Below are 27,870 nucleotides of genomic sequence, written 5' to 3' on the forward strand. Positions count from 1 at the left end.
ACATACAGTATTGAATAGGGATTATTTTACCTTTATGAAATGGGATTTTGATTAAAACACGGCTTTTCTAGGGGACATACATCATTTCAAACCAGCACAACTATAATCCTTATCTCTATAAGAAAATATATAAGAAAATCTCTATAAGAAAAAAATACATTTCGGAAGTATTTGTAAACTGCAGGCAGATTTTTTTTTCACAAAGTTTCAGCTGCCCAGAAGGCATAGGCTTTTACTTAAGCAAGCAGGGAAGGGATAGATGGAGATGGGTTTTGGGGACGTGTCACAGATACCCGCTAAGTGGCCATCACCCAGCCTTCACCTAATCCCTCCTCTCCTCTGGGGAAGTCACAGGCACACACTAAGCAGCCATCCTATGGCCTTGCCCTCCGCCACCTCCTTTTACACCATGTGCCATTCCACAGCCTGGAGTCCAGTGAAAAGACCCTGCCAGAACTCAAATCTGGAAACTGTGAACATGAAAGCCCAGACGCTAATCAAGGCAGCAATTCTCAGTGGCAGGGTCCCTTACCTCCTGAGGTGGATGAAAACTACACTCAAAACAGTGCAGATGTTTCTCTCTTCTCCTGTGCAAAGTGGGGTGCACAGAGCTGCCATCTACCAAGCCTGGCCTGAGCAGCTTTTGGCCACCCTGGGAGAACGGCCGTGATGGGATTTCTTCCCCTGTGCTTTTGGACTCTTTTTGCTGCATAAGAAATGAAGTGGTTATTTGCCCTTCTGGACTCTTCATGCTGTGCAAGCAATAAAGAGATCATTTGCTGAAAGTTTCTGAAGTGCCCTGAGCTTGTGTTCCCATGACACACTATTGTAGCAACTGGCTGCACGATGAGGACATGTTGGGGAAAACTCTCCTCCGATTCTTCTATCTCCTCTTGTGCCAGCCCCTTAAACACCACCCAGAGGAGCACAGGTCACCTAACCTGTGAGAAACCAAGTGGTTCCTGTTGCTCAATGGGGATTTGCTGATCTAGAAAAGTTTGTAAACACTCAGTATGGGTTCTCCTTCCTTCCCTCTCTGTGATGGGTCAGCCATCCTGGATAAATATAACCTCTCTACAGATTACAACTTTCTTTGGCTTGGGCTTAAGTGAGGTGGCAATGGGGGTAGAGGGATGGGGAGCAGGGAGAGGAAACAGGCATTTTAGTTGCATAGCAAAGCCACGTTCTCCAACCAGCTTTACCTAAAGGGGGCGCATTTTTATGTCCTCCTTCCAGGCTCCTGTGTCCAACCTGAAGATAGGAAGGCAGGAATGTTATTTATGACCCTCTTAGAACCAGGAAGGTGGGAATGCAGTGGGTTAGTGGTTGACAAGTGAGTGAAGAGGCAGCCTGCAGAGATAAAACCTCAGGCTTCCACTCAGCTTTGGGTTACAAAGCTGGATCTGCGTCTCCCTAGTTCTGGGGTATCCTGGGAATGCAGCTGGACCCATATTTTTATTTATTTTCTCATCGGCTAAATGCAAAAGGCCATGCCCACCTTGCAGTGTGATTCTGAGGATGAAAAGAGACAAGGCATAGCTCGGCAGAGTCTGCACACTTAGAAGGCACTCAAGGGTACTCACCCTGCTTTTTTCCTACACTCGTGACAGTTAGTAATTACAAGATAATTTTTTATTTGTTCATTGTTTTTCTGTCCCACTCATCTGTCAGCTCCATGAGGGTAGCAGTTTTGTTCACCCGTGTCTATCCAGAGACCAGGCACAGGACCTGGCCCATAATAAGCACTCAGCAAAATTTGCATGAATGAGTTAATGAATGGTCATTATTATATACTGTCCTGCCAATCACCTTAACAGATCATTTCATAATGGAGTTTTTTATATAACCATTAGCATTGACAGACATGTGTATATTACCTGAGAAACACTTCCAGGATTAAAACAAGAACTTGATGTCTAAATATGGAAAGCCAGCATAATATATACAGTTCTACCTTTCTGCGAATCATTGCCCTTCTGTTTCTCCATGCCAGAGGATGAGGACTTGCCATAATGGATAAGGAGATAATCCCAGCTTGCTTAGGTGTTAAATCAGCACAAACAGCATGGACGCTCCTTCACTCTGTAATTTGCTCAAAAAGATCAAAGTCAGAGCTAATAGGGCCCACGGCTCCAACCACTAATACGATATTTCTAACTGGCAGGGGTCTCAGGAGGTGTGTCTCAGCAGGTGTGTCTAAGGAAGTGTTTGAATCAGGAAGAGAGATTAGCTTGTTGCTGAACTTCAAAGCAAGTTCTGATACCTCCGTTATCAATCCTCAGCCAGCCAAGGCCCCCTCCTTGGCCTGTCCATTTTAAGTCATTTAGACAAACTAAGTCTGCATATCACCCTTAGCAAGTCTCAAGGCCTTGCTCATTGCATCTGTTTAGTAATCTGGAAACTGAGATGTTTCTTCTCAGGTATAATCATGTCCCTGGGCATGTCGAAATGCAGTACAGCCTACTGTGAATCCTGGTTTCAAACCATGAGAGTGAGGACCTAGGCAAGGCGAGAGAGGCACCCACCTCAGGTGCACAATTAATAAGGACCAAACAACTCAGGAATCAAGATAAGCAATAGGTTAATACCCATATATTCTTAAAAAATCAAGATTAATGCAAAAAATCCACAATGAGCAAAAGAGCAAAATGTAAACCAAAGGCAGTTTGTGAGGGGTCAGGATGACATCCAGTCATGCAAGGGCAGGGTCATATCCTGTCTTTATTTTAAAATTTGATATTTTGGTTGTCGTGGTAAAGCTTTGGAAAATATAATGCTCGGGTTTGGAAAAGGCCATTCACAGTCACTCCCAGCAAACTGGTCCAGTGTTCTAAGGGTCAAGGATTTGGCGATAAGCATTAACACAGTCCATTCCCTTTAACAGCCTTATAATACCCCTAGAAACTTATAAAGAAAGATCTAGATGTATAAGGACATTTATCACAACGTTATTTGTAGCAAAGAAGAAACTGGAAGCAACCTTAGTGTCCGGCTTTAGGGAAGTGGTTAGCTAATTGCTGGCCCAGCCATGGGATGGCATGTTATGCTACTGTCAACAATTCAAGTGTGAGTGGGAAACACTCATGATGTAATCTTAGGTTACAAAGGGATCCATAAAGTATAAAGCCACAGGACGTTTCTAAGTCTAAAAAAAAGAGAAAACTTAGAACAAAAAAAATTTTTTTGTATCAAAAAAATTGTTTGAAATATACTTGCTTTTGTTCAAATGAAGGCGATGATGTCTAATTAGTCCAAATTCGACAGTTGTTGCCGTTACAATCAAAGAAAGAGTTCATGCATAAAATCACCAAATGGCCAACAAAGATAACAACATAGATTTGTCGGAGATTTCTTTCCTCTACTGCTGTGGCAAGGCTACTGCATGAATACTGAGCAGGGAGAACTATAACTTTTTCCCTTAATATCTATTGAAAATCAAAACTGTAGATAAAATGTAAACACAATTACACCGTCCCTTTTCTGCAGGCATTTATGCTCCTTCCAAAAATCAGAAAAGAAAGAAACAAACAAACAGAACACTGACTATGTGGACTGGAGAAGAGATGGAGAAAAAGATTTAGCACTTGAGTTTTATACAGTTACATTACTGAAAAAGTGAAAATGGAAGTGGATGGGATTTTGATTATCTAATGATTCCATTGGTGCCTTATTAATGTTAGACAAAACATGTATCTCCCATGCAGTTATGTTTACCTATCTTTGGATGATATTATTTTAATTAGATAGATGCATTTTAATAATAGGATTATGTGTTTGAGCAATGTTGCTTATAGAGAAAATCCTATTTCTGTCACTACAATGTATAATTTCCATTTAAAAATCCTTACAATAAATCACATTGGAAATCCCTGTTTAGAAAGAACTCAGAGACCCATTAGGATCAAGGTACAATGAGCAGTGCCACACATCAGCTGCGTAACCATAATGGGAATTTTCATCTCTTCTTGACAATTCCCTCTTCTATTACAGCTTGGCTCAACTCTTGGCTCTTCTTTCAAGCTCTGGTTTCTCATTCCTAGTCCTCAAGAAACTTGCTCCCCATGTCAGTGACTGTCATTTCCTCTTACTCCTGAGAACACAACCGAACTACCTTTTCCAGCCTTCCTTGCAGATACCCTGGTCATGTGACTAAGGACTGCTCAATTAACGCAGGTATTAATGATGTCTATTCCATGCGAACCTCCCACGTACACTCTCTAGTCCCTTCTCCATCTTGAAAATGCCATGAGTTTGATCCTTCATGTGTCTTGGCACACACTAGTCCATGCTTTGTCAATTCTGTAATTACAGACTTCTATATGAGCACATAAAACATTTTCATTTTGTTACAGCAGTTGGGCCATTCTTTACAATTGTTTCTCACTTTTCAGCAATTCTATGCCATGGCGCTAGAAATGATGTTTGTTCTTCTTTCAGTGACAGGAATAGAGTACTGTACTCCAGAGAAAAGAAAAGAGATCAAATGAAATATAAAATAAGTTTGTTTCTCCTTTTGGAAAAAGAAAAATATCAAATAACGCTGCCCTATTTTTAACATCGCATGACTTAACCTCAGTTTCAGTTACTATTTGAAAATAAAAACTTTAGCAGTTTTAGAGTCACATAAATTGGACCATCCTCTTTTGAGGAAAAGGTCACCCATGCTAACCCTTTTCCTACTCTGTGATTTCTTTTTCACAAGATACTATAGCAAACGAATCCTTGCATGTCCTATACAAAATATGGATCATCAGTCTTCTATTTGTTTGTAAGGAGAAAGAATAACAGAGAAGAAGTAGTTTCCAGGGATTGTTTGGGAAATAATAAGGAAACCAGAATGAAATGGAAAAGAAACCTCAAGTCTAATAAAACGTGCAAACGTTTCAAAAGAAAAATGTTCAAAGGAGGGAGCTCACCTTACCTGCATATTCCACACCTCTGAATTTCTCCCTCTTCAACTGCAACAAACCATAAAATAAATGGGCAAAGCTTCTTTCTTTGGTTTTCTATTAAAAGTTTAATTTGCAATGCACCCAAATGTGGGTTCTGGTCTACTCTTCGGAGAAAATTGATGGATCTTCTGTCGTGGAGGCAGCACAGGTTCGTGGTTACAGAGAAGGTCATTCATTTCCCTCTGTGACAGGAGGCAGACCACAATGGCAGCTGCAAACACACTTGCTCCTGGAGCTATGAACATTTGGGACACTAAAATAAATTGATTGTTCCAAAAGATTCTTTCACTCTGCCCACCACATCATCTTAATGGGGAATTCATACCACTTTGAGATGCATTTACTGCTAAAATGGAATGATGGCTTCTAAAATTACTTTAGTGCATACTGAATTGTGCATAAGTTTATTGGGTTATGGGATAACATTTTGGTTTTGTGAAGGCCATCTTTTCAGAAGCCACTGGACTCTGAGTTGATTATTCCTTTGTCAAATCCAGGGATGTGAATCTCTGCTTTGGCTCAAAATATTCCTCTCTTTACTGTGCTTGAAATACCATAATTTCATAAACTAAATTTGCAAATATGTTCTAATACCTATAACCAAGACAGAAGAAGTTGCACATACCTGAAATGAGTAATTCATAGAAACAGAATTTGAAAAAAAAGGATAAAGGAGCAAAGACAGGTAACTGCAGGGTAAAATGGTGTAGCTTTCAGTTTTAAGTACACACTTTATTAGAAAGTTCCTATGACTTAAACATTTCTGAACCCCCCTTCTATTTCCACTTCTAATTAAGTATTTATTGACCATCTACTATGTGCAGGACACTGGTGCTTTCTCATTTGCTCTATTTTCTCAAGAAGACTTGGTTTTGATGCATTTCAGATTCAATTAAATTTTCATTCTCAATCTCATTTTGGGGACATAGCCTACAACCATTTTTAAAAAGCTATTATAAGCCACATCTTATTTATTTTATTATTTATTATAACACGTTTCTCTTATGATAATTACTTATATTTGCAGTGTATTTCAATTTTTAAAATGCTTTCCTCTCTATGGTGATGATTTTTACCTTCACATGGCTATGGCAAGTTTCAGATAGTATAACCTGTGGAAATACCTAGTGCCATAGCTTGTATATAACGTTTGCTCTTTATAATTGGCTTTCCTCCTTCATTACAACTCTGGAGGCTGTTAACTAAAACAGTTGGGTCCCCTTTTGCAGACAACATTGCCCTGGAGTTGAAAGGATATTTCATAAAGTTGCCTAACAACTACTTTAGGTGGCTGGACTGGACCTGGAACTTGCTCTTCTGACTTTGCACTCTCCCCACTGGCTGCAAGTGACTGGGGCAACAGAAAGCTGGCAAACAACAGGGGAGAAGGTTCCTTTTGGAAAAAGCATGTTTACACGTGATTCCCCAGCATCAGGAAAGACCAGCTGAGAAATCTTAGTCTATATCAGCAGGTCATCTTGGAGAATGCTTTCCTCAAAACCTCGGGGGGCAACTCCTGGAAACAGTCTGCTGTTCTGAGGCAGAGCAAGCTGTTCTGCAAAAGAACCAGGTCCCTGCCGTTCTGATACCACAAAGATGAGCCAGGGGCACTAAGGGGAGTGGATCAAATGTAGAAGTTCCCGCATCAAATTTTGGGTTTTAAACCTGACTCCACTTCTCTTAATCTCTTGCTGGGTATTTGTTTAAATAAAATAATCAAATAAAATAATAGAAAACAGGCTCTAAGGCAGCAAATCCCACTTGGCTTCTTAGATGGAATGAGTTGGTGTCAGAGGGAATTAACAATGGAATGAATTTATGCTGGAGCTTTGGCTGTGGGAGACTCTGCTCAAAGGCGCCATTCAGGAGCAGACCAGCTGCCCATATTGGGATGCTGGTGGGGGGAGGGTGGTCCCTCTTCCAGGAAAATCAGGTCCCAATGCCAGTCTGACATCTTATCTGTGATGCCCAGATTTTTCCAGGTCTCTGGGACTTGAGTGTTTAGATGCCACCAATAGTTCTCGGCAGATATTTCTGCTGCTAAAATCAACTGACAAACACCTCCATCTACCTCTTTGAGAGAGAAAGAGAGACATGGAAATAGGAGAGAGGAAGGAAGGGAAAGAGAAAATATATCATTTCGGCTAAAAAAGAAAAACACGAATTGTTCAAACTGAATTTCTATCACAGGTACTTGGGAGCTGTGAATGTATTATCAGTTGAGATTCAACACCAGATTTCTAAAGGCCATACTGCTCTTTACTCCTTAGCTAACCTAGCACCACCACCTCTCAAGATAAATTAGGCCAGGGGAGGCTATGACTCAATCCCCTTTCTTTTGGGCCCTGAAGGAAGCACAGGTTGATGAGGCTGGATTTACAAATGCTAATTATGCTTCCAGGAGTTCCATGGGCCTTGGTGGAGCCAGCCAATTAGATGCTCTGGAAACATTTCATGTTTTTTTAAAAAGCATGGTATGTGTTCATTGGTATAACAAGAGGGTTAGAATTTATCTGAATGAATGTGCATTAAATATTCCACTTGAAAAAATAGATTCAGTAAAACAATATACTGAGTATAGGATAATAATATATGTGTATAAACAAAGTTATATATATGTATATATAAACAGGTATATATCTTGAAACATGAGCCATATTACATATTTTTATATTTTCTGCATTTGCATATATGTCTAAAATATATTGCAAAGCATATATATATACTATACAACATATGCATATACAGAGCCAAACCAAGTTCATTCTGAATCCTTTGTTGCTTTTTGAAAACAAGAGAGAGTCCTATTGCATAATAAATATTAATGAGGCATGTTTTTTCCCTAAGTTTGTTTTTATTTTTTCCGTTTTGGGAAGTGTTTTCCCCAACTAATTATGTAAATAATACATGCTTACGGTAAAAATCCACAAAAACAAAGAAGAGTAAAAAAGAAAATAAAAATGTATTATCTCACTGTTCTAAGATAACTTTTGTTGATATTTTTGCATATTTCCATCAGGGTTCTTTTTTCTTGTTATTTACCAATTTATCATGGACACACTCCCATGTCAAGAAATATAAAGCTACTTAATTGTGTTTAATTGTTCTAGAGCATTAGGAATGAACCAGAATTCATCTAACCAATAAAATAATATTGATCTTGGTGGTTTCCATTTTTCACTGTTATGAGCAAGAGATGAGTTTTAAAAAAATACAAAACAACACTACACAGGACATGCATATGTCAAAGAAAAGTTGTGCTTGCAAAGTTAAACATCAATAAATACTACCCACTTTTAGTTGTGATGTGAATGAAATGGGTAAGGTAATAGTGGGCGTGATGATCAAGTTCATGTGTCATCTTAGCCAGGTGATGGTGTCCAGTTGTAAGCACTGGCCGATTCGTTGCCATGAGGACATTTCATGGACTTAAATCATGAGCATGTTGGCTACATCCATGGCTGATTATATCTGCAGTCAGCCTAGCAGGGTGTCTTCTGCAATGAGTGCAGCTTGATCTAATCACCAGAAGGCTTTTAAGAAGGATTCTGCTTCAGCCAACCAGCCTCTCCTGAGATTCCATTGAGGACCTTCATTGGAGCTTCCAGCTCGTGGTCCACCCTACAGATTTTGGACTCACACACCCCACAGTTGTGTGAGACACTTTTATACATCTCATATTTTCAAATATCTCCTGGTGGTTCTGTTTCTCTAGAAAACTTTAACTGATACAGTAAGTTATATGGGTAACTCCAAAGCAAAGCTTTCCCCAAATTTCAGTAGTGCCATTCCTAGTAGGGAAAATTGAAAAAAAAGAGATATCTGGTAGAAAAGATCTTGCAGAATTTATAATCTGTCAAATTACCAAGCCGAAGATCCCTGTAGGGCCCTTATCTCACCCCTTAACTGTGAATAAAGCAAGGAGAGAGACCAGAGTGGTGGGAAGAAATGCTAAGAACATAATCACAAGCCTTAATTTCTAAATGTGTTATTGCTTCAAGCTCTCTTGGTAGCCTTTTCTAACAGCTTCCATTCAGGAAGTACCATCCTGATATTCCAGTTAAAGGTCAACTGCTACAATTGTCAAATTTTCTCATTTAGTTGTCAGAGTTCTTCCTTCAATAACTATGGTATAGCACCTGCTTTTTGCCAGGTGAACAAGAAACACACAGGCCCTGCCTTCACAGAGTTTACAGTCAAGCAGAGGCATTATCAGATAATTCAATAAAATGATTTCACCTGTGTGCTGGTTTGAAATTGTTATGTCCCCAAAAAAGCCATGTTTCTCTAATCCTGAACCAATCTTGTGGGGGTGACCATTTTCCTTTACTCCTGATTCAATATTGTAAGGTAGGATGTCTCATTTAGGTTGTTTTCATGAAGATGCAATACACTCAATTGTGGGAGTGACCTTTTGACTAGATTACTTCCATGGATATGTAACCCACCAATTGTGGGTTGGATCTTTTGATTAGCTGGAGATCTGACTCTACCCCATTTCAGTTGGGTCTTAAATACTTTACTGGATTCTTTGAGAGAGCTTATGGAGAGGAAAAGAATTAGAAGTGACATAGACACAGACGTTTGGAGATCGGAACAGAAATAGCCTGGTGTTAAGCGAGGACTCACAGAAATAGCCAGAACCTGAAGAGAAATTTCCAGCCCTGGTTTATGCTAAGCTAAGAGATGAAACCCAGAGTTTTGCCCCAGAGCAGCTAAGTGTGGACCCATAGGAGTTGAAAGAGGAAGCCACTGGAATCAGATGCTGGAGGCATTGGAACCGGGAACAAGAACCAGCAGTTGCCAGACATGTGCCTTCCCAAGTGACAGATATCAGCCTTTCTGGAGTCAAGGTATCTCTCTCTGGAAGCCTTAGTTTGGTTATCTTTATGGCCTTAGAACTGTAAACTTGTAATTTAATAACCCCCCTTTATAAAAGCTGTAAAGCTGTTCCGTTTCTGATATATTGCATTCCAGCAGCATTAGCAAACTAAAGCAATCTGTGATAAGTTTTGGGGGTAGCATGCCTAAGCTAGAGACTATCTGGGGATGGGCTTCATGAGAAAGGGTGGCCAGGAGTGCCACTTTGAGGGATGGTATTTAAGCTGCAACCAGGAGATAAGAAGAAGCCAGTTGTGCAAAGCACAGGGCAGAGTGTGGGACAACGCAGCACAAGCAAGTCCTGAGAAGAGGTTGGAGATGTTGTCAGAGAGGGTGACCAACTCATCTGGTTTGCCTGGGTCTTTCCTAGGTTTTAAAACCAAAAGTCCCATGTCCTCGGTTCTGAGCAAACCAGATAGTTGGCCATCCTTTTGGCCATGGTCATAATACACAGACTTACAGGTCACCAAGGACAGTGTAGATTTATTCTAAGTATGATGGGAGAAGATTACAGGGTTTTAAGAAAGAATGTGAAATGATGTCAGCAAACAGCTTCACCATCATCCAATTGCTCAAGACAGAAATATAGAAACTCCTCTTGATTCATTTCTTACTCTTGTCCTCATGATCAGCCTGTCAATGATGCCTCCAAATTATCTCTCAAACTCATCCATGCTGCCATTCTCCATCATGACTACTCTGCCCCAAGCTCTATAGTGTATTGTTGAAGAACACGTGCTCTGGAGCCAGACTGTGGAGGTTAAAATCCTGGCTCTGCCACTCACCGGCTGGGTGAACTTGGGCAACCTGCTTAACCATCTGTATATCAATTTCCTCATCTGTCAAATGGAGATAAGTGGTAGTTCCTTCCTCAGAGGGTCATGGTGAAGGTGATGCATCTAAAGCATTTAGACTAGTGCTTGGATAGTCATGTTCTAGATAAACATTAGCTTTATTATCAATAGTTATAATATTCATCTCTCAACTGCATGATTATGAGTGTCTTTTCTGGTCTTTCTTCTTTTACTATTGCTCCCAAACCTCTAATATGGTTGACATCTATTCTCCATCAGCAGATAGAGAGATCTTCATAATAAATTAAACTTTTGTTCCTCTCCTCCCCTTCCCCTTCATAACAAATCCTTCAGTAATTTCCATGGCTCTTAAAGAAAAGTCAAACTCTTTGCTGGACCTCAAAGATCCATGGTGGCCTAACTCACTCTAGTCTTTCTTGGGTAGCTTTCTAATTTTTTTCTTTATTCTTGATAACTTGAAATGTCAGTATGCTATTTTGATGTATGAGGTTTTATTACTACTAATGCTACTAATACAACCATTGTTATTTTTAACTAACCCTGGGAGGAGTCCAGTGAGCCTGTTCAGCCTGAGGGCAAATGTCTTAATTGAGCTCTACGGACACAGCAATTGCATCTTCAAGGTAGCCTTCCTTTCTCTTAACTTTTCTTCTTTAATTCCTATTTTTATTTCTTTACACTGCGCTTGGGAGAAACCTTCAGCCTAACATTCCAGTGTGCTCTTCGTTTTCGATCATTCTTCTCATAAAATGAGATTGTTAGTTTTTTTCAACAGCTATATTTTTTATTTCCACAATCTCTGGTTCTTTTCAAAATTCCCTTTTTTATAATCCCTGTAGGCACTACGACCTTCCCCATTCTTTCTCAAACTCGCTCTAGTTGTGCTTTGTCTTCAGAATCCACCAAAAATGCCCTTATCATCACTGGTGATATCTACATGTTACATGGTCAATTGGAAACTTCATCCTAGCTCATCTATCAGCAGAGTTTCTCATACATGATCACTCCCTGCTTCTTTAAACTTTTCTTTGCCTCACTTACGGATCAGCTCTCCTTATTCATTCTCCTTCAATTTTGCTGGCTGTTCTTCTTGGTCTTCATGTAGATTCCTCCTCATCTCTCCATCCTCTGAACGTGGAACTTGCCCAGAGCTCAGTCCTGAGACCTCTCCCTCTTTCCATTTACACTAACTCCCTAGATGAACTCATCTGGTCTCCTGACTTTGTATCCCCAGTCTGGGTATTTCTCCCGCACTCCAGGCGTTCTACTCAATATGTCCACTTGGAGGTCTCTAGGCATATGAAACATGTCTAAAGCCAATTGCTTTCCTTACCCTTCTCTGCAATTTTCTCTGTCCTTCCAGCAGCTCAAGCAACTTGGGCTTGCCCTTGACTCCCTTCTTTCCCCCTCACCTCATATCCAGAATGTCAACAAATTATGTTGGTAATATAGAAGTTGACCATTTATCATTACCTTCAAGAGATAATGGTCTTCCATGTTCATCAGAGAGAAAGACATTCTTTTGGTGGGGGGGAAAGGAAGAGGAAAAGGGGAGAGAGAGAGAGACAGAGACAGAGAGATAGAGACAGAGAGAGAGAGAGACAGAGAGAAACAGAGAGAGACAGAGAGAGACAGAGAGAGGGAGAATGGTCCAAGTCACATTATTTCTTATCTGGGTTATTGAAGCAGTCTCCTAAATAGTTAACTAGCTTCCATTTCACACCCCCTCCAGTCAATTCCTTATACAATGGTCTGATTTATTCCTTTTACAACATTTAATCAAATCACATCAGCTCTCTGCTCAAAACTCTCCAGGGGCTTCCCCTATTGCTCAGAGTAAAAGCCAGAGTCCTTCCAAGTAATAAATGAGCTGCTCTGCTTCAATTTCCACCCCCACCCCCACTCTCACCCTTGCTCATTTACTTTAATCATATCGGTCTCCTGGTAATTCTTTAAAGAGTTTAGGTATCTTCTTGACTCAGGGGTGTTGGTTCCTGCTGTTTCTTTTCTCTAAAATGTTCCTTCACTTGATAGCCATTTGGCCTACTCTTTCATTTCCTTGATACTTTATCTGACCACCCTACATAAATAGGAGAGCCCTGTCCCCTTCACCTCCTAAACACTTTACTCTTCCTGCTTTCTCTCCACCATACACATGCCCTAAATCACATTTACTTGTTTTATTGGTTAGTTTTTTGCCTCTCCCACAAAACTGTAAGTCCCTTGAAGATCTAAACTTTGCTTTGTTTACTGTTGATTCACCAGTGTCTATTACTGTGTCTAACACAGAGTAGGCACTCAACTTTGGTGAAATTAGTCAATGGATAAGAAGAATGGACACTATTTAGAGTAAAAGAATGGACACTATTTAGAGTGCTTGGATGCAATATTCTACCTTAGTTTTTTGAGGATATTCATTATTTTTATTTTAAATCTTGTTCTGATTACTTTAGTAACTTTTTCTCAAATGTAAGTTTTTCAGTTTACATCTATAATTTCCTGTCTCATCGTGTTGATGGTTTGCTAATGTTTAGTAGCTTTTTACTATGAATCAGTATTGCAATGGAAGTCCTTGACTGACGATTCTCTGGTTTTGCTTGGGCAGCTCACCTTGAGACTTTGGAGTGTGGATGAGTGGAAGCTGCTGCTAAGATTGTGTTCCACTGTGTCTTCAGGAAAATTGGGCAAATGGGCGGTTCAGGCAACGTACATTGGTGTATGGGCATTAGAGCTTGGGGTGGTATGGGTGGTGCTAAGGAAAATGCACAGGGATCAAAGGTTCTGCCTTCTCCTCTTCATTTATCCTATTAATACCCTGCCTATTTCCTCTGGGGTCTCTGCTGGCTCATGACTTCTACTCCCTCGGGGTATAGAGAACTCCTAGTGAATGTACATTTCTTTCTGTGGATGAGGTTTTCTTTCATCCTGGATTGCTCTCTCCCTCTGTAGTCCAGCCCTATATTTTCAGCCTCCCAGAGATTAATCACGGTTTTTGGTTCAGCAGACTTCCATTGTGTTTCCCTATGTATGATTTCATATTCATTCATCTGCTTTCAATATTTCTCTGTTGGAGGTGTGGTAAGGATTTGAATATTTCCTATTTGCATATTCCCTACATACTATCTTAAAGTCAAAAGTCCTATCTCTCTCCAAACTCATTTTATAGCACTGCTATAAAAGAGGGTGGCTCAGCAGGCAGAGTTCTCGCCTGCCACGCAGAGACCCAGGTTTGATTCCCAGTGCCTGCCCATGTTAAAACAAAACAACACAAAACAAAATAAAAAAAAAAACTAGATGATTCAAATCAAGGCAAAATGAATAATAACCAGCAGGAATAGTAAAAAATAGAAACACACCAACCCAGAGTTATTGGGATCATCAGCTACAGACTTTAAGCCAGTTTATTATGTTCAAGAAGATAGAAAATAAATTTGGGAATTTCAGTTAAAAATGAAATAAACATATAAGAGGACACTGAAAACTTAAAGTATTCCACATAGAATAATTGAATGGTAAAATATAAGTAAGAGCATGGTGGATGGGCTTACCAACAGATTAGAGACAGCTGATGAGAAAATTGGTAAACTAGAAGATAAAGTAAGAAAAAAAATTCAGAATGAAACACAGAGTTAAAAGGATGAAAAAAATAAAAGAGAGGGTAAAAAGCATGGAACAAAAAGTAATGAGGGGTGGTGCAATGGTGGCTCAGCAGCAGAATTCTCGCATGCCATGCCAGAGACCCAGGTTTGCTTCCCGGTGCCTACCCACGCAAAATAAATAAATAAATAAAATAATGAGGTTCAGTGGATCAGTAGGTAGAGCTCTTGCCTGCCATGCTGGAGACCTGGGTTCAATTCCCAGTGCCTGCCCGTGCCAAAAAAAAAAAAAAGGAATGAGGCATAATATACATGTAATTGAAGATCTAGAGGTACGAATAGAGAAAATGAGGCAACAGAAATATTTCAAGTGATAAGAGCTGTAAATTTTCCAAAACAAATTCAAAAAGTCCAACAAATTCTAACCAGGATAAGGAAAAAAGGAATCCAAGAAACAGAGCAGGCTTAACAAAGCTAGAATCATCATATCCTTATTTGGATTGAGATAATTTCTTGAATCTCCTTATCATGTCTCCCAGAAATAAGAATTAATCCTCCTTGGAGGGAGATGACATCACTCTAATTATCTCTTTAAGTAGTCACATGGTATGACCAGAATTCAATAAAAATCACCAGGAATGTAGAAAGTCAAGGATGAATCAAAACCCAAATATTAATAAAACAGAAAATATGAAAAGTCACATGAGAAATCCCAATATTGGTGTTTTTAAACATAGACTTTAAAAAAACTACAATCATTATTTTCAAGAAATGGGATGATAAGATAGAGAATTTTAGCATAGAAGTAGAAATTAGAAAATGAAACAATCAAATGGAATTATAGAACTGAAAATTATAATGACTGAAATTAATAACTCAATAGAAAGAGCTAATAGCAGATTAGCCACAAATGAAGAGAAAATTAGTGAAATGGAATATGGATCAGTAAAAAATAGACAAATCCTTTTGGAGAGCAGAAGGATGAAAAATACAGAAAGGGACATGATACATATTGAATATGGTGACAAGGTTGTACATTTAATCAGAAATTCAAAAGACATACACAGGGATGTTCATACCAAAATGTCTGATAATTGCTCCAAACTGGAAACAAAACTAAATGTCCATTAGTGGATTATCATACAGCAACAAACTTGGTGAAGCTATGCTCATACACATGAACCTTAAAACAATGTCAAGTGAAAGAAAGCAAATGCAAAAGAATATATTCTGTAAGATTCCATTTACATAAAAAATGGTTAACACTAAACTGTAGTCTTAAAAATACATGATAGGGTGGGCCACGGTGGCTCAGTGGCAGAGTTCTTGCATGCTGGAGACCCAGGTTCAATTCCCAGTGCCTGCTCATGTAATTTTAAAAATGAAAAAAAAGCACACTAGGTGTTAAAACAGTAAATAAAAGTAAGGAGTTGATTACCACATTTGCAAAGATACTGGTTACCTTCTGTTGGGAAAGAAAAATGGGGAAGGGCTCCTTGGGTGCTAAAAATGCTCTATATCTTGACCTGTGTGGTAGTCAAAGGGTGTTGGTTTAATGAGAATTCATTGAATCTATATTTTTATTTCCTGGTTTTTTTCTCTGTAAGTTTACAACAAATAAACATTTTTAAAAAATGAAAACAGGAAAAGGAGAATCAATTTTTTCTCATTGAACAACTGGGTCATGTTACCTCCTGATATGGGGAGACTGGGAGGCAGGGGGCGTGGGTGGCTGAAAGGAGCAAGTGGGATGGAGAATGTAGTGGTTTGGAGCTATGTACCCCAGAAAAACATGTTCGCAAACTTCATCCATTATTGGAGGAATGAACTCTTGCAAAAAGGACCTGTTGATAAGGTTATTTCAGTTAAGGTGGGGCACAGCTAAATCAGAATGGGTTTTAATCCTACTACTGAAGCACTTACAGGGAATATCAGAGAGAGAGAGAGAGCACCAGAAGCTAAACATCAGTGGAACCTAGAAGAGAAAGGAGCAACCAGGAGAAGCTGCCACGTGCTTTGCCATGTGACAGAAAAGCCAAGGATCAAGGACTGCAGTCATCAGCCTCAGAATGCCACTGTCTTTGGGAGAAAGCATCACCTTGATGTCTTGATTTTGAACAGCTCCTCACCTCAAAACCATGAACCAATAAAATTCTATGTTTAAGCCAACCCTCTGCATAGTATTTGTTTCAGCAGCCAGGAATCTAAAACAGAGAACGATCAGGAATGCCATTTTGGACACATTAAGCTCAACCTCTGTGAGACAGCAAAGCAGAGACATCAGCCAGGCAGGCAGATATGTGCAGCTGGAGCAATAAGGAAAGGCCTTGGCCAGAGGTTTCCGTGTGTGTGTCTTCTATTTGAAGGTACTGAAGTCATCACGGAAAGGATGGAATCATATGGACAGCAATAGGAAAGGAGAGATTGATGGGGGACTGCTCTGATTCTGGAGGAATGCCTGGACACAGAGAAGGAACTGTCAGCAACACAGTTAGAAATGAGGCATGTAAGGTCCCCAGAAGCCCTAGGAGGAGAGGGTGGAGGGATGAGTGAAGCTGATTGGTGTCAGCTGCTTGGCTTTGGAAGTGTAATCCTGACTTGCCCTGATGAATAAGGAACGGTCTTATCAGTGAACTAGAAACATTCCATTAATGAAAAAAAAATTCAGATATGCTTAGAGAAGAAAAAATATATTTTGTTGCAAAAGCTGGCATTGTTGGCCCTACCCCAAAGGGCTGACCTCTTTGGCCAAAAAGCATTTTCCAGCCAACTGTGCCAGTAGCTTAATTGGGCCACCTTGTAATAGAAACTGTACTCCAGTGTCCCAATGAGATCTGGCGTGGGGCTGGTATGAGGGAAGCACGTGACTCTAAAGTTAGACTGAGTATGGCAGCCACTTACAGGTTGAGATTTCTCCACCCCAAATCTCTCTCCTCCACCAAACTTTATTATTTTCCAAACTACTTAAGATTTATTCCTCTAGGAAGTACTGGCTGATATCCTCTTCTCCCCTGCCTCAGCTATTCTGGTTAAGACTTCTCCCTCAGCACTCCATATTTTCTCTCCCTGAACACTCTGTACACTGCTCCGTAGAAGTGAAAAGAAAGGGGAGCGCCACTCCTGGTACGTAGTAAGCACTCAGTAGATCCTTGATGACAGAATTGTGCTGTCGCTGAGCCTTCCCTACTTTTATGCAAATACTGTGATTTATGAATAGCTCTCACGAGGTGTGGTGGGAGAGGATGGGCGCACAGAAAATAATTTGGAAAAGCCTGATCTAGGGAGGTGCACTGAGAAGCATGATGCAAAAGAAGTGGGTGAAAGTTGGGGGGAGGGAACGATTCCTGGGGGAGGGATTTAATTTGCGCCACAATTCACAGGTAGATGACAGAGGTAGGGTGATGATTAAATTTGCCACAGGAAGCCAAATGCTGCATTTTAGGAGAAGCCTGGCTTGTTCCCCCCAGGGTAGCAGCATGACTCAGTCCAAGGGCAACAACCACTGTTGAACTTTGCTAAATCCCCCTTTCCCTCTCTTGTTTGCCCCTCAGGCCCACTAAAGTACCGAGGTGCGGCTGTAACTGATTAAGAAACCCTAATGATGATCTGAAATGTCAAGTGCTCCTCCATTCTAATAATATGCATCTGGAATACTTCCCAGATGAGAGAAGACATGCTTCCCTTTGATTTAGAGTTGGAAAGATGACAGAGTGGAGGCAGAAATGATGATGAAAAGAAAGGCATAAGCCAGGTGACAACTTCCCATGACACAAAGAAACCAACAATAGAGAATCAACAAATTATGTGTGATGTTGGCATCAGAGCATAAACAACCAGCAATACCACCTGCAACAACTGCTGATAAAATACAGCCACCTGCTATGCCATGTCTGGGCTCTTATAGTACCCTTAACTTATCTTGGATGAAATGCAAACCTCTAGATGCAGCATTTGAGGCTGTTACTGTTTGCAGATCGAAGAAATATGCAAGTTGGTCTTCAGTAGCAATACATTTTATTCCATTAAACTGAGATAAAAATAAATATACTACTACTGAACCATGTTGTGCCTGCTGTAAAAATGCCTCACACTTTCTTAATTTGTAATCTTCTCATCAGCAAGAGGTAGGTCCCTTTGGATGAGGCCAGAGAAAATGCAGTGTAGGACATGCATTTCCAAATGGTGTTCTGCAGAACTGTAGGGTTCTGTAGAGGTATTTCAAATGTTCTGCAAACATTTTATTCCTATTTCATCTAAAACACATTTAAAGCCATCATGTGCATTCAAATGCAATATATATCACTTCTGAATACCAGTGTACTACTTGTGCTTCCAGAGTAACATTTTTGTTCCCCAAGGCGAGGAATAAAACTCCATGTGCCCCTTCCATGCACATTTTCAAACTTCTTGTTAGTACGTCACTAATTTTAAAAGATCTGGTTTTCTTTGAATTCAAGCCCTGTGGCTGGCTGTGCAAGTCACAAGCAAGTAGATTCCTAGAGCTTAATTACAGGTGTCCAGATGCTTCTACTCAGAGAGGGCTTGAGCCTGGCCCTGTGGCTAGTCATGTAAGAGAACACAACACATGCTACAAAGAGTATTGACAGGATGACATTGGATAGAAAGGTTGGCATTTCCTGTGAAATTTCATTGTTCTATTAGGCAAGCTTCTTCAGGTGCCAAGTGACAGAAGCCCAACTCAATCTAGTGTACCGAATAGGAAACTTCGTCTACTTCACAGAGCCCCCCCCCCTTTTTTTTTAACTCACCCTCTATAATTTCTCTGTGATTGGCTCACACCACCCACGTTCCAACATTCTCTGGCCTGCCTCCCTTACCTACAGAAAATGGAAAAATAAAAACTACATTTCCCAGGTTCCTCTGCATCTAAGGTCCCCCAGGTTGCTTAGGTTCTGCCTGAACAAGGAGAAAGTGTCCAAGAGGGAGCCATTGCCTGGGAGGTAACTGGCCTTTCTTATGAGCTGGAGGCAGGAGCACTTGGTCCTTCAGGACAGCCCTGGGGGAGGTTCTAGTGTCCAGTCCTCAATGCCATGGGTGCTGAGCTGTGTAGGGCAGGGGCAGTGAGGTGTCCACTAACAGTTTTGTAGGATAGTTGGCTCTTTCTCCTGGCTCCTGGCCAGGTAGCCCCCAAACCTAGTTTTCCAGATCTCCTGGAGTTCTGTAAATTACTCTATTTTACAAAAAGTCCTTTCTACTTAAATGAGCTAGAGTAAATTCTGTTTGCTACTCAGAACTGGGATTAATGCAGCATGACTCCAAATGATGTGTATATACAATGAAGTACACTAAAGACTCCCAGACCTATCTATTCAGCCAAAAGAGGTATCTCCAAAATGAGATATCTGACCATCTCCCAGAAAACCCCACCTAGATGTCCCATAATCCCTCGATCTACATAGGCTTCAAACTAAACTCATAATTTGCCCCTCCAGCCAATTCTTCCTTCTGTTTTTTTTTATCAGTTACTATCATTTTTTCAATTACCCCAACCAAAATCTGAGAATCATCCCAATTTGAAATTTCAATTAACGTCAGTCCTATTTCCTAAATATTTCCTCCATGTGTTCTTTCTTCTTTAATCTTATGCCCCATACTATAGTTCATTCTTTCACCACCTCTTATCTAGATAAATGTCTTCTGCCCTCAATCTCAACCGGCCAGACCTTTCAAACATCTGAATATAACTCCGTAATCCCTTTGCTTGAATATATTAAATGGTTCACACACCATTTTTGTGGTTCTTTGGGGTGATTGTTATGAAACCAGAGGACATGAGAGTGACTGGAGATTCATCAAATTTGTTTTCTCCTGGCATTACTGCTAGACTATATTTCCCAGCTGTTCTTCCAGTTAAAGGACTTAGTTATCTGTCAGACCTGACTTGAAATACCAGTTCTGCTATTGTATCAGTTAGTTCTTGCTGTGTAACAAAGAATCTTAAAACTAAGTGGTGTAAAAAAACAACCATGCTCATTATTTCTTTTTTTTAACATATGAGAGAGAGCATATTTTATAATGTATATCATTTGTGTTTTCTTTTTCAAGAATGTGAATCACTCCATGCTAGTCTAAGACATTCCATTTTACAGGTATGGAGATGGAAAGAGAGGACAATAATGGCACTTTTCTTTCTTACTTGTTACTGGTCAGATTCTTAGCTACCTTGGCTTGGATTTCTTCCAAAAAGAAATGATTTTTCTACTTGTTAATCACCTTGCTTATTGTGAACATTTCACTCCATAGTAAACAAAGCCACACTTCATGTTCAAATCACTTTTCTTTAGCTATTTGTTCCAGAGTTATATGAGCCCTAAATTGGTAACTGGGCCTTCATGGCACAGTCTTTATAGTCTTAACATTGTGTAGGTTTTTTACTGCACTGGCATGATCTCCTTTTAGGTAGTGCAGAATTCCCAGGTGATTGTAAGTATATAGCACCAAAGAGTAATCATATTTTAACACTTTCTCATTTCTAATGACACAAAGTAGATCTCAGATTTGCCTCCGTGTTTCAGGCATGTACCTTTCGGTATATTTAACAAACTTGTGTCATCCATCCCATATTTTTTATTTGGATCTTCTTGTAAAAGAATTTGTCCTTTTTCAATTATTGATAGCCAGCTTGAAATAAGGTCCATTGTTTTGCTCTTGACTAGAAACTGCTCCAGGCATAAGTGAATTCCAGAGTGGGCTGTGCTGTGAACCAGCCTGAGGGAGTGACAGAGTGCTTACTCTTCTCAGCAGCAAACTTTTCTATTGGCACAGAAGTTCCTCAAATCTTTATTTATTCATTCTCAGGCTATCCACCTTTAAGGAGAAAGAGACCACATCCTCACTCACTGATTTCACAAAGTCAGAAGGAAGCAAAGCAGGTATCATAGTTTTACTGTCTGCACATACTGCCTTGGACCACCTGCTGTGTCCACAGGCACAGTGGTAAGCCTGCTTCTGCTCCTGCAGAAAAATGTGGCACCACCTGAGTTCCCAGTAACAGAGGTGATGCAGCTGCTTCCATTCATTCAGAATAAAAATGCACTTCTGTAATGTGCACTGCGCAAGTTTAAAACATCCTTTCGGCATACTAAAACATGCATGAAAAAATGTAAGTATGAAACAGTTTGGAAATTTCTGGAGGAAGACTACAAAGAGACCCTCTATGATGGAACTGTAGCCCTTTTTAATACCAAATGGATATAATTGTAATAAAAATGGAGTCGAAACACTTAAACTATTATTTATATGGGACTCAGATACATTCTCATGAAGAAGCCAAAGCCTACCTCTGTATCACCAGCAAACCCAAAACATCAAGTAGTTTGAGTGACTTTAGTGGCACAGGTGATGACAAATTGAATGTTCCAAGTTCAAATTGTATTCCTCCAACCAGGTATTTATATGGGCCTCGCTTTGGTAGTTAGGAGTCTGTAATAACACTTGTTGACAATCGTTGTATACTTGGGAACTTAATCTGACGTTGATTCCCCTTTTAAGAAAACCAAGCATGGTATCATCCTGCACAAACGAGACAGAGGATTTCAGGATCAAACACTCAGCACAGCAGAGCCCTGCATGCAATCCTTTACTTTGACAGCCTTAATTCCTAGATTTCTCACTATGCAAGATAAAAGTTATTATCCTAGATTTTCTTTGGAAACAGTTGCAGGTTTTCAAAGTTTGTTTTGCAGCATCCATTCCAATCTGAGTATCTCTGGATCTAAAGTCAGGTTGGTTGTGGCAGCCAGAAGGACACCATAAATCAGGGCATGGTGTGTGCCGTTATTGGACTGTAGGATGAATAAGATTTATGGTATCTGAGAATCTGCTATTTAGAAATAAGTATAATTTGGTTGTGTGTTCTTCCAGGGAAGACACTAGATTCACAGCTGTTGCCACTGGAATAATTTCTTAGGCAACTTCAAACTTGTCCTTATCATTTTCTCTTTTACTTATAGCAAGTGACATATTTGCTTCCCCACTTCTGAGATGGGAAATAACTGAAGTGGAAGGATGTGGCTGCAATGAGCTCACTGCTGCCTAATGTGGTCACTTCTTCCCCCCAAAGCTCAGCCTAAGGTGTTACAGTTACAATGGCGGCAAATGAACAAACTAAGGCTGTGAAGTGCAGCGTTAGGGTGTGCTCAGCCCCTTGCTCATAAACTCCCAGGCAAAATACTGTTGGGTAGATTCCCCAGGGTTTCAACATTTGAATCTGAGATTCTTGGGGATCTCCTTTGTGTGAAAGTTTCTTTTTCTGAGTTGTTGCTTCTTATATGTGCCAGATCCTTTCTTTCTCTCTGATGAGCCCCAAGAATCACAGAGCAGCGGACGGGCCAGGTCCCCCAGCAGGAAGGTGGTGACAGCTGCAACACCGGCAACTAAATTTCACAAACTTTCCTAAGGCCAGCCTACTGCACCTGTAGTAAGATTCCCAGAGCTGAGGATCCCTAGATTGGGGAAGACGAAAGGGGAAAGTGGGTAGGGAAAGGGCAGGAAAGTAGGGAGGGTACTGGAAAGGAGGCTCGTTATTTCTTGCAAGTCTCCAGGGCAGCTGGGTGGTTCTGCTGCTTGGAGATGTGCTCAGCTTGCTCATGCATCTGCACTGCAGTAGGCTAGCTGGACTGGGATTGACTCAGCAGGGACGTCGTGCCTCTGTTCCATCTCAAAATGGATGTCAGATGTCTTCTCATCCTCCAGCAGCAGAGCCTAGGCTTGTTCTCACAGCAGAGGCAGGGTTTCAAGAAAGAGCAGCGAAGGACACAAGGTCTCTTGAGGTCTAGGCTCTGAACTGAGCCACACTTTCACTACATTCTTTTGGCCAGAGTAAGTCATGGTCACAGGCCAACCCAGTTTCGATAGACTCTACCTCCTAAGGAGAAAAGCTGCAAAGTCATATTGCAAAAGGGAGAGAGCAAAGAACTACATACAGCCATGGTTGCAGACAAATTATCAAAGCTAATCACAGGGTATGTGACCTGAAGTAAGTTTCCTCTCTGGTCCTCAATTTCTTCATCTGTGAAATAGGGAAAGTACCACGTGCTTCATGAAGTTTCTGGAGGCATTATGCAAGATAATGGATATACAGTCCTTAATCGAATGTTTGGCACAGAGTAAGCATCCAATAATTCTTCACTACTTTTTTTTTCATATCCTGCTTCAATGTTTACCATTTGCCTTTCACATGCTATAAACTCAGGAAGTTTTTGTGAAAAAATTAACCACACACCTGGCTTTAAGCACCAGGTGGAACAATGGTCTTTTAATGTTTCCAGAGCTACCATAAGTCCACATTTCTTATACCTGCTCCCTGGCCATTTGAAATCATCCTGTTCAGGCTTGACATAGAACCCCCTTAAAATATATCCTCCAGCTGTTCAAACACAGTCTGTCCTCTGTGCATATATAGAGAGGACAAAGAGCACAATTCATGTTCCTCTAAATAAATTGACTGGAGCAATCTTTCTGAATGAGAATGTGCATGAAGCTTGCTAATTAGGGCACTGTGAACATCCATTTTCAACAGACAAAAAAATCAACAGAGAGTTATCGTAAGAATATCTTCTGCTGATTTGCTTTGCCAATTTTATGTGGTAGGTTGATTGCATTAATGGTCGCAGTTTTCATACCTCACTGTACCCACCTTTGGTGATGCCTTCTCACTTTGACTCTGGGCTTGGTCATGTAACTTGCTTTGGGCAATGAGATAGTGGCAAACGTGACACAAACATAGGCTGGAGAAAGGGATTACTTTTTCCACTTCCTCATTTTATGGACCCTTGTCACTGCTGTGAGAACCTTCCTGAATTAGCCTGCTGCAAGGATGTGAGAGATATGTGGAAGACTGTTGAATTACTTCAGCCAAGGCCATTTTAAACCAGCCAGACCACAAATGTATAAATGGGACCAAACAAGATCAGAAGCTCAGCCATGCCTCTTACATATCAGAAGAATTATCTCCAGTCAATCCACAGACTTATCAGAGGTAATAAATAGTTCTTGTTTTAAGCCACTAAGTTAAGAATAGTTTGTTATGCAGCAGTAGCTAACCAGTACAAATCCATGACATGATTATTGTTATTAATTCTATCATGAATCACTCTCTCTTTGTTTTATACCTTTGGAGGAAGGAAGGAAAGATGGATTAGGTTCAACATTCAAGAGAAAGACATCCATTCTGAGAACAAGTATACAAAGTACTGAATTGGTCAAAGTGAGTATGCTGGTTTGAAAGGATGTATGCCCCCTAGAAAAGCCATGTTTTAATCAAAATCCCATTTCATAAAGGTAGAACAATCCCTATTCAATACTGTATGTTTGAAACTGTAATCAGATCATCTTCCTGGATGATGTGATTTAGTCAAGAGTGGTTGTTAAACTGGATTAGGTAACGACATGTCACCACCCATTTGGGTGGGTCTTGATTGGTTTATTGGAGTCCTATAAAAGAGGAGATGTTTTGGAGAAAGGGAGATTCAGAGAGAGCAGAGAATGCTGCAGTACCATGAAGCAGAGAGTCCACCAGCCAGCGACCTTTGGAGATGAAAAGGAAAACGCTTCCCGGGGAGCTTCATGAAACCAGAAGCCAGGAGAGAAAGTTAGCAGATGATGCCGTGTTCGCCATGTGCCCTTCCCGATAAGAGAGAAGCCCTGACTGTGTTCACCATGTGCCTTCTCACTTGAGAGAGAAACCCTGAACTTCACCAGCCTTCTTGAGCCAAGGTATCTTTCCCTGGATGCCTTAGATTGGACATTTCTATAGACTTGATTTAATTGGGACATTTTCTCAGCCTTAGAACTGTAAACTAGCAGCTCATTAAATTCTCCCTTTTGAAATCCATTCTGTTTCTGGTATATTACATTCCAGTAACTAGCAAACTAGAACAGTGAGTAACTATGTTTCAAGTCCCACAGAGATAAGTACTTAGAATAACCTAGTCACCATCTTACTATTAACTACTTTGAAGTGTGATTTACTCAGATGCAAAGGAGTGAAGGAACACAGAATATTGGCTTGAGTTGGCACCAAGAAAATTTGCTGGCTCTACTCCCAGATCTAGCATCAGATTTAAATTATGACACTTAGCAATGTCACGCCTCTATCTACCTGGCCATTCCACAGGGAATACTTGGGTCCCTGAGAGTTCTGTAATAGAAAACTATTCTAAGTAGAAGTTATTTTTGGTTATAATTATATGGCATGCATTCAGCCCTCTATTATATGACTAATGGATGGGAGCCACAGCATAAACCAGAACAAATAACTGACACTAAAAAAACCTGTCTCATAGTGAATTCCATTATAGTGAAAAAAAATTGGCAATGAAATTGCCTTTCTAATTATGTCTCATGCAATCTAACATTGGTTTACATTTCCTGAGTGTCTGTCACTGGGGAAGGAATGCTTTGCCCACAGATGATCCATAAAGTTACTAATCTATAGGTGCATAATTGAGAATTGACTATTTGCCAGGTTCCATATGGAATCTCTTCAGTTAAGTAACTTCAGTCTTCACCTCTTCATTTGCTTGTTCAAATCCTAAGAAAAATAACTCCATGTCTTCCTTGTTTCCCCCTTCCTCCATCCAACTCCCATGTCTCATGCAGTTGGAACAACTCTGACTGTAGCTTGCTGTCTTGCGTGTTTCTACATTTATAAAGTCTAGCAGGAAAAGACTGAGACCCCAGTTCCTCAAGGGGGCCCAATTGGCCAAAGATAAAGGATTATCTCTTCCTGAGGGAATAGCTGGAATTTTTATATTTGCGAAATTAAATATAAATATCTGGAATAACTAATTTGCATAGATCTTTCACAACATCCCAGGGGTTCTATTTCCAGTTAACTCATAGGGTAGTACTAAACACAAAGAACTTAATTAAATTACAAATGCACACAATAAAGCACGAGATGAGGGGATACACCCATACATACACAAACACACAGCCCCCTCAGATCTCAGCTTCACTGTCACCTTCAAATAGAATATCTCTGAACCTTTATCTAAATTATGTCCTAATACATCTTTAAGACAAGTATTGAAAGTCAGAAATATTTGTTCACTTACATATTCACCGCCAGTCATCTGTACTAAAATACACCCGCCTTGAGGGCAAGCGTCCTTTCATTTATTTTCAATGTTGTTTCCCACAGCCTAGCACAGTACCTAGCAAACTGTAGAGGCTCAATGAATGAATGAGAGACAGAATGAATGGATAATTAAGATATATCCTTAGGACTAATTCAGATAGATTGTAGGGTTCTGAAGAAAAGGATTCTGAGGCTGGAAGAGTTTCATGATCACTTAAAAAAATCAGTCTTGGGTCTAAAGCACTTTTTCAACCTTGTCACTTTTGACATTTGGGGTTATATAATTCTCTATTGCAGGGAAATGTTCTATGTATTGTAAACTGTTTAGCACCATCCCTGTTCTCTACCCACTAGATGACAGTAGCATCCCATTCCTTAGTTATGACAATCAAAAAATATCTTCAAACATTATCAAATGTTCCCTGGGGGGGGGGGGGGCAGGAATTACTTTCTCACCATCAAGTGGGAACCACTGTTCCAAAGGAAGATGGTCAGGGTTGGATATTATCTTGTGAGCCAAGTATATAGCCACACAACAATAGAGCATCATAGGGACTCTGGGATATTTGGAGGGTGACTTATAATACCTTATATATACTATTATAAAGATTTCTGAAAACTATGTTCTTGGAAAGCTAAACTTTCTAGGATCTTGATGAGTAGAGTTTAGCTTTTGGAATCTATTTCTTTTCTTTTCTTAAAGTTTTTATTGTATTGTGTGACATATATACAAAGCAAAGAAATAAAAAAGCAATAGTTTTCAAAGCACTCTTCAAAAAGTGGTTACAGGACAGATCCCAGAGTTTGTCATGGGCTACCATACAATCCTTTCATATTTTTTCTTCTAGCTGCTCCAGAATATAGGAGGCTAGCAGGCTTAAATACTTTTTTATCATCACAATTGACTTTTTTTCCCCTTCTTTTTTTGTGAACATAATAACATTTATACAAAAAAGCTATAAATTTGAAAGCACAGCACCACAATCAGTTGTAGAACATATTTCAGAGTTTGACATGGGTTACAATTTCACAATTTTAGGTTTTTACTTCTAGTTGCTCTAAAATACTGGAGACTAAATGAGATATCAATTTAATGATTCAGCCTTCATATTCATTTGTTAAGTCCTATCTTCTATATATAATTCCACCATCACCTTTGATCTTTCCATCCCTCTCTTTGGGGTTGTCTGGGCTATGGCAATTTTAAATTTTTGATATTGGAAGGGTCTGTCACTAATATGGGGTAGGGAGATGGAACTATCTGATGTTCTGGAGAGGCTGGGCTAGGTTTCAGGCCTTATCTGGACCAGGGACCCATCTGGAGGTTGTAGGTTTCTGAAAAGCTACTCTAGTGCCTAGAAGCCTTGTGGAATCTTATATATTGTCCTAGGTGTTCTTTAGGATTGGCTGGAATGGTCCTGGTTGGGGATTGGCAGGTTATGACAGGTAGCAAGGTCTACCTGAAGCTTGTGTAAGAGCAACCTCCAGAGTAGCCTTTTGACTCTATTTGAACTTTCTCTGTC

The 27,870-nt window shown here is 40.1% G+C and overlaps 1 protein-coding gene and 1 pseudogene across 3 annotated transcripts in view; both read right to left on the reverse strand.

The window, feature by feature from the left end:
- Positions 1–27,870, reverse strand: part of KAZN (kazrin, periplakin interacting protein) — a 1,164,933-nt gene that overhangs the window by 845,800 nt on the left and 291,263 nt on the right. The window lies entirely within an intron of this gene.
- Positions 16,096–27,156, reverse strand: LOC143674889 (tetratricopeptide repeat protein 39B pseudogene; annotated as a pseudogene).

Source organism: Tamandua tetradactyla, chromosome 2, assembly GCF_023851605.1.
Source record: "Tamandua tetradactyla isolate mTamTet1 chromosome 2, mTamTet1.pri, whole genome shotgun sequence".
Lineage (NCBI taxonomy): Eukaryota > Metazoa > Chordata > Mammalia > Pilosa > Myrmecophagidae > Tamandua > Tamandua tetradactyla.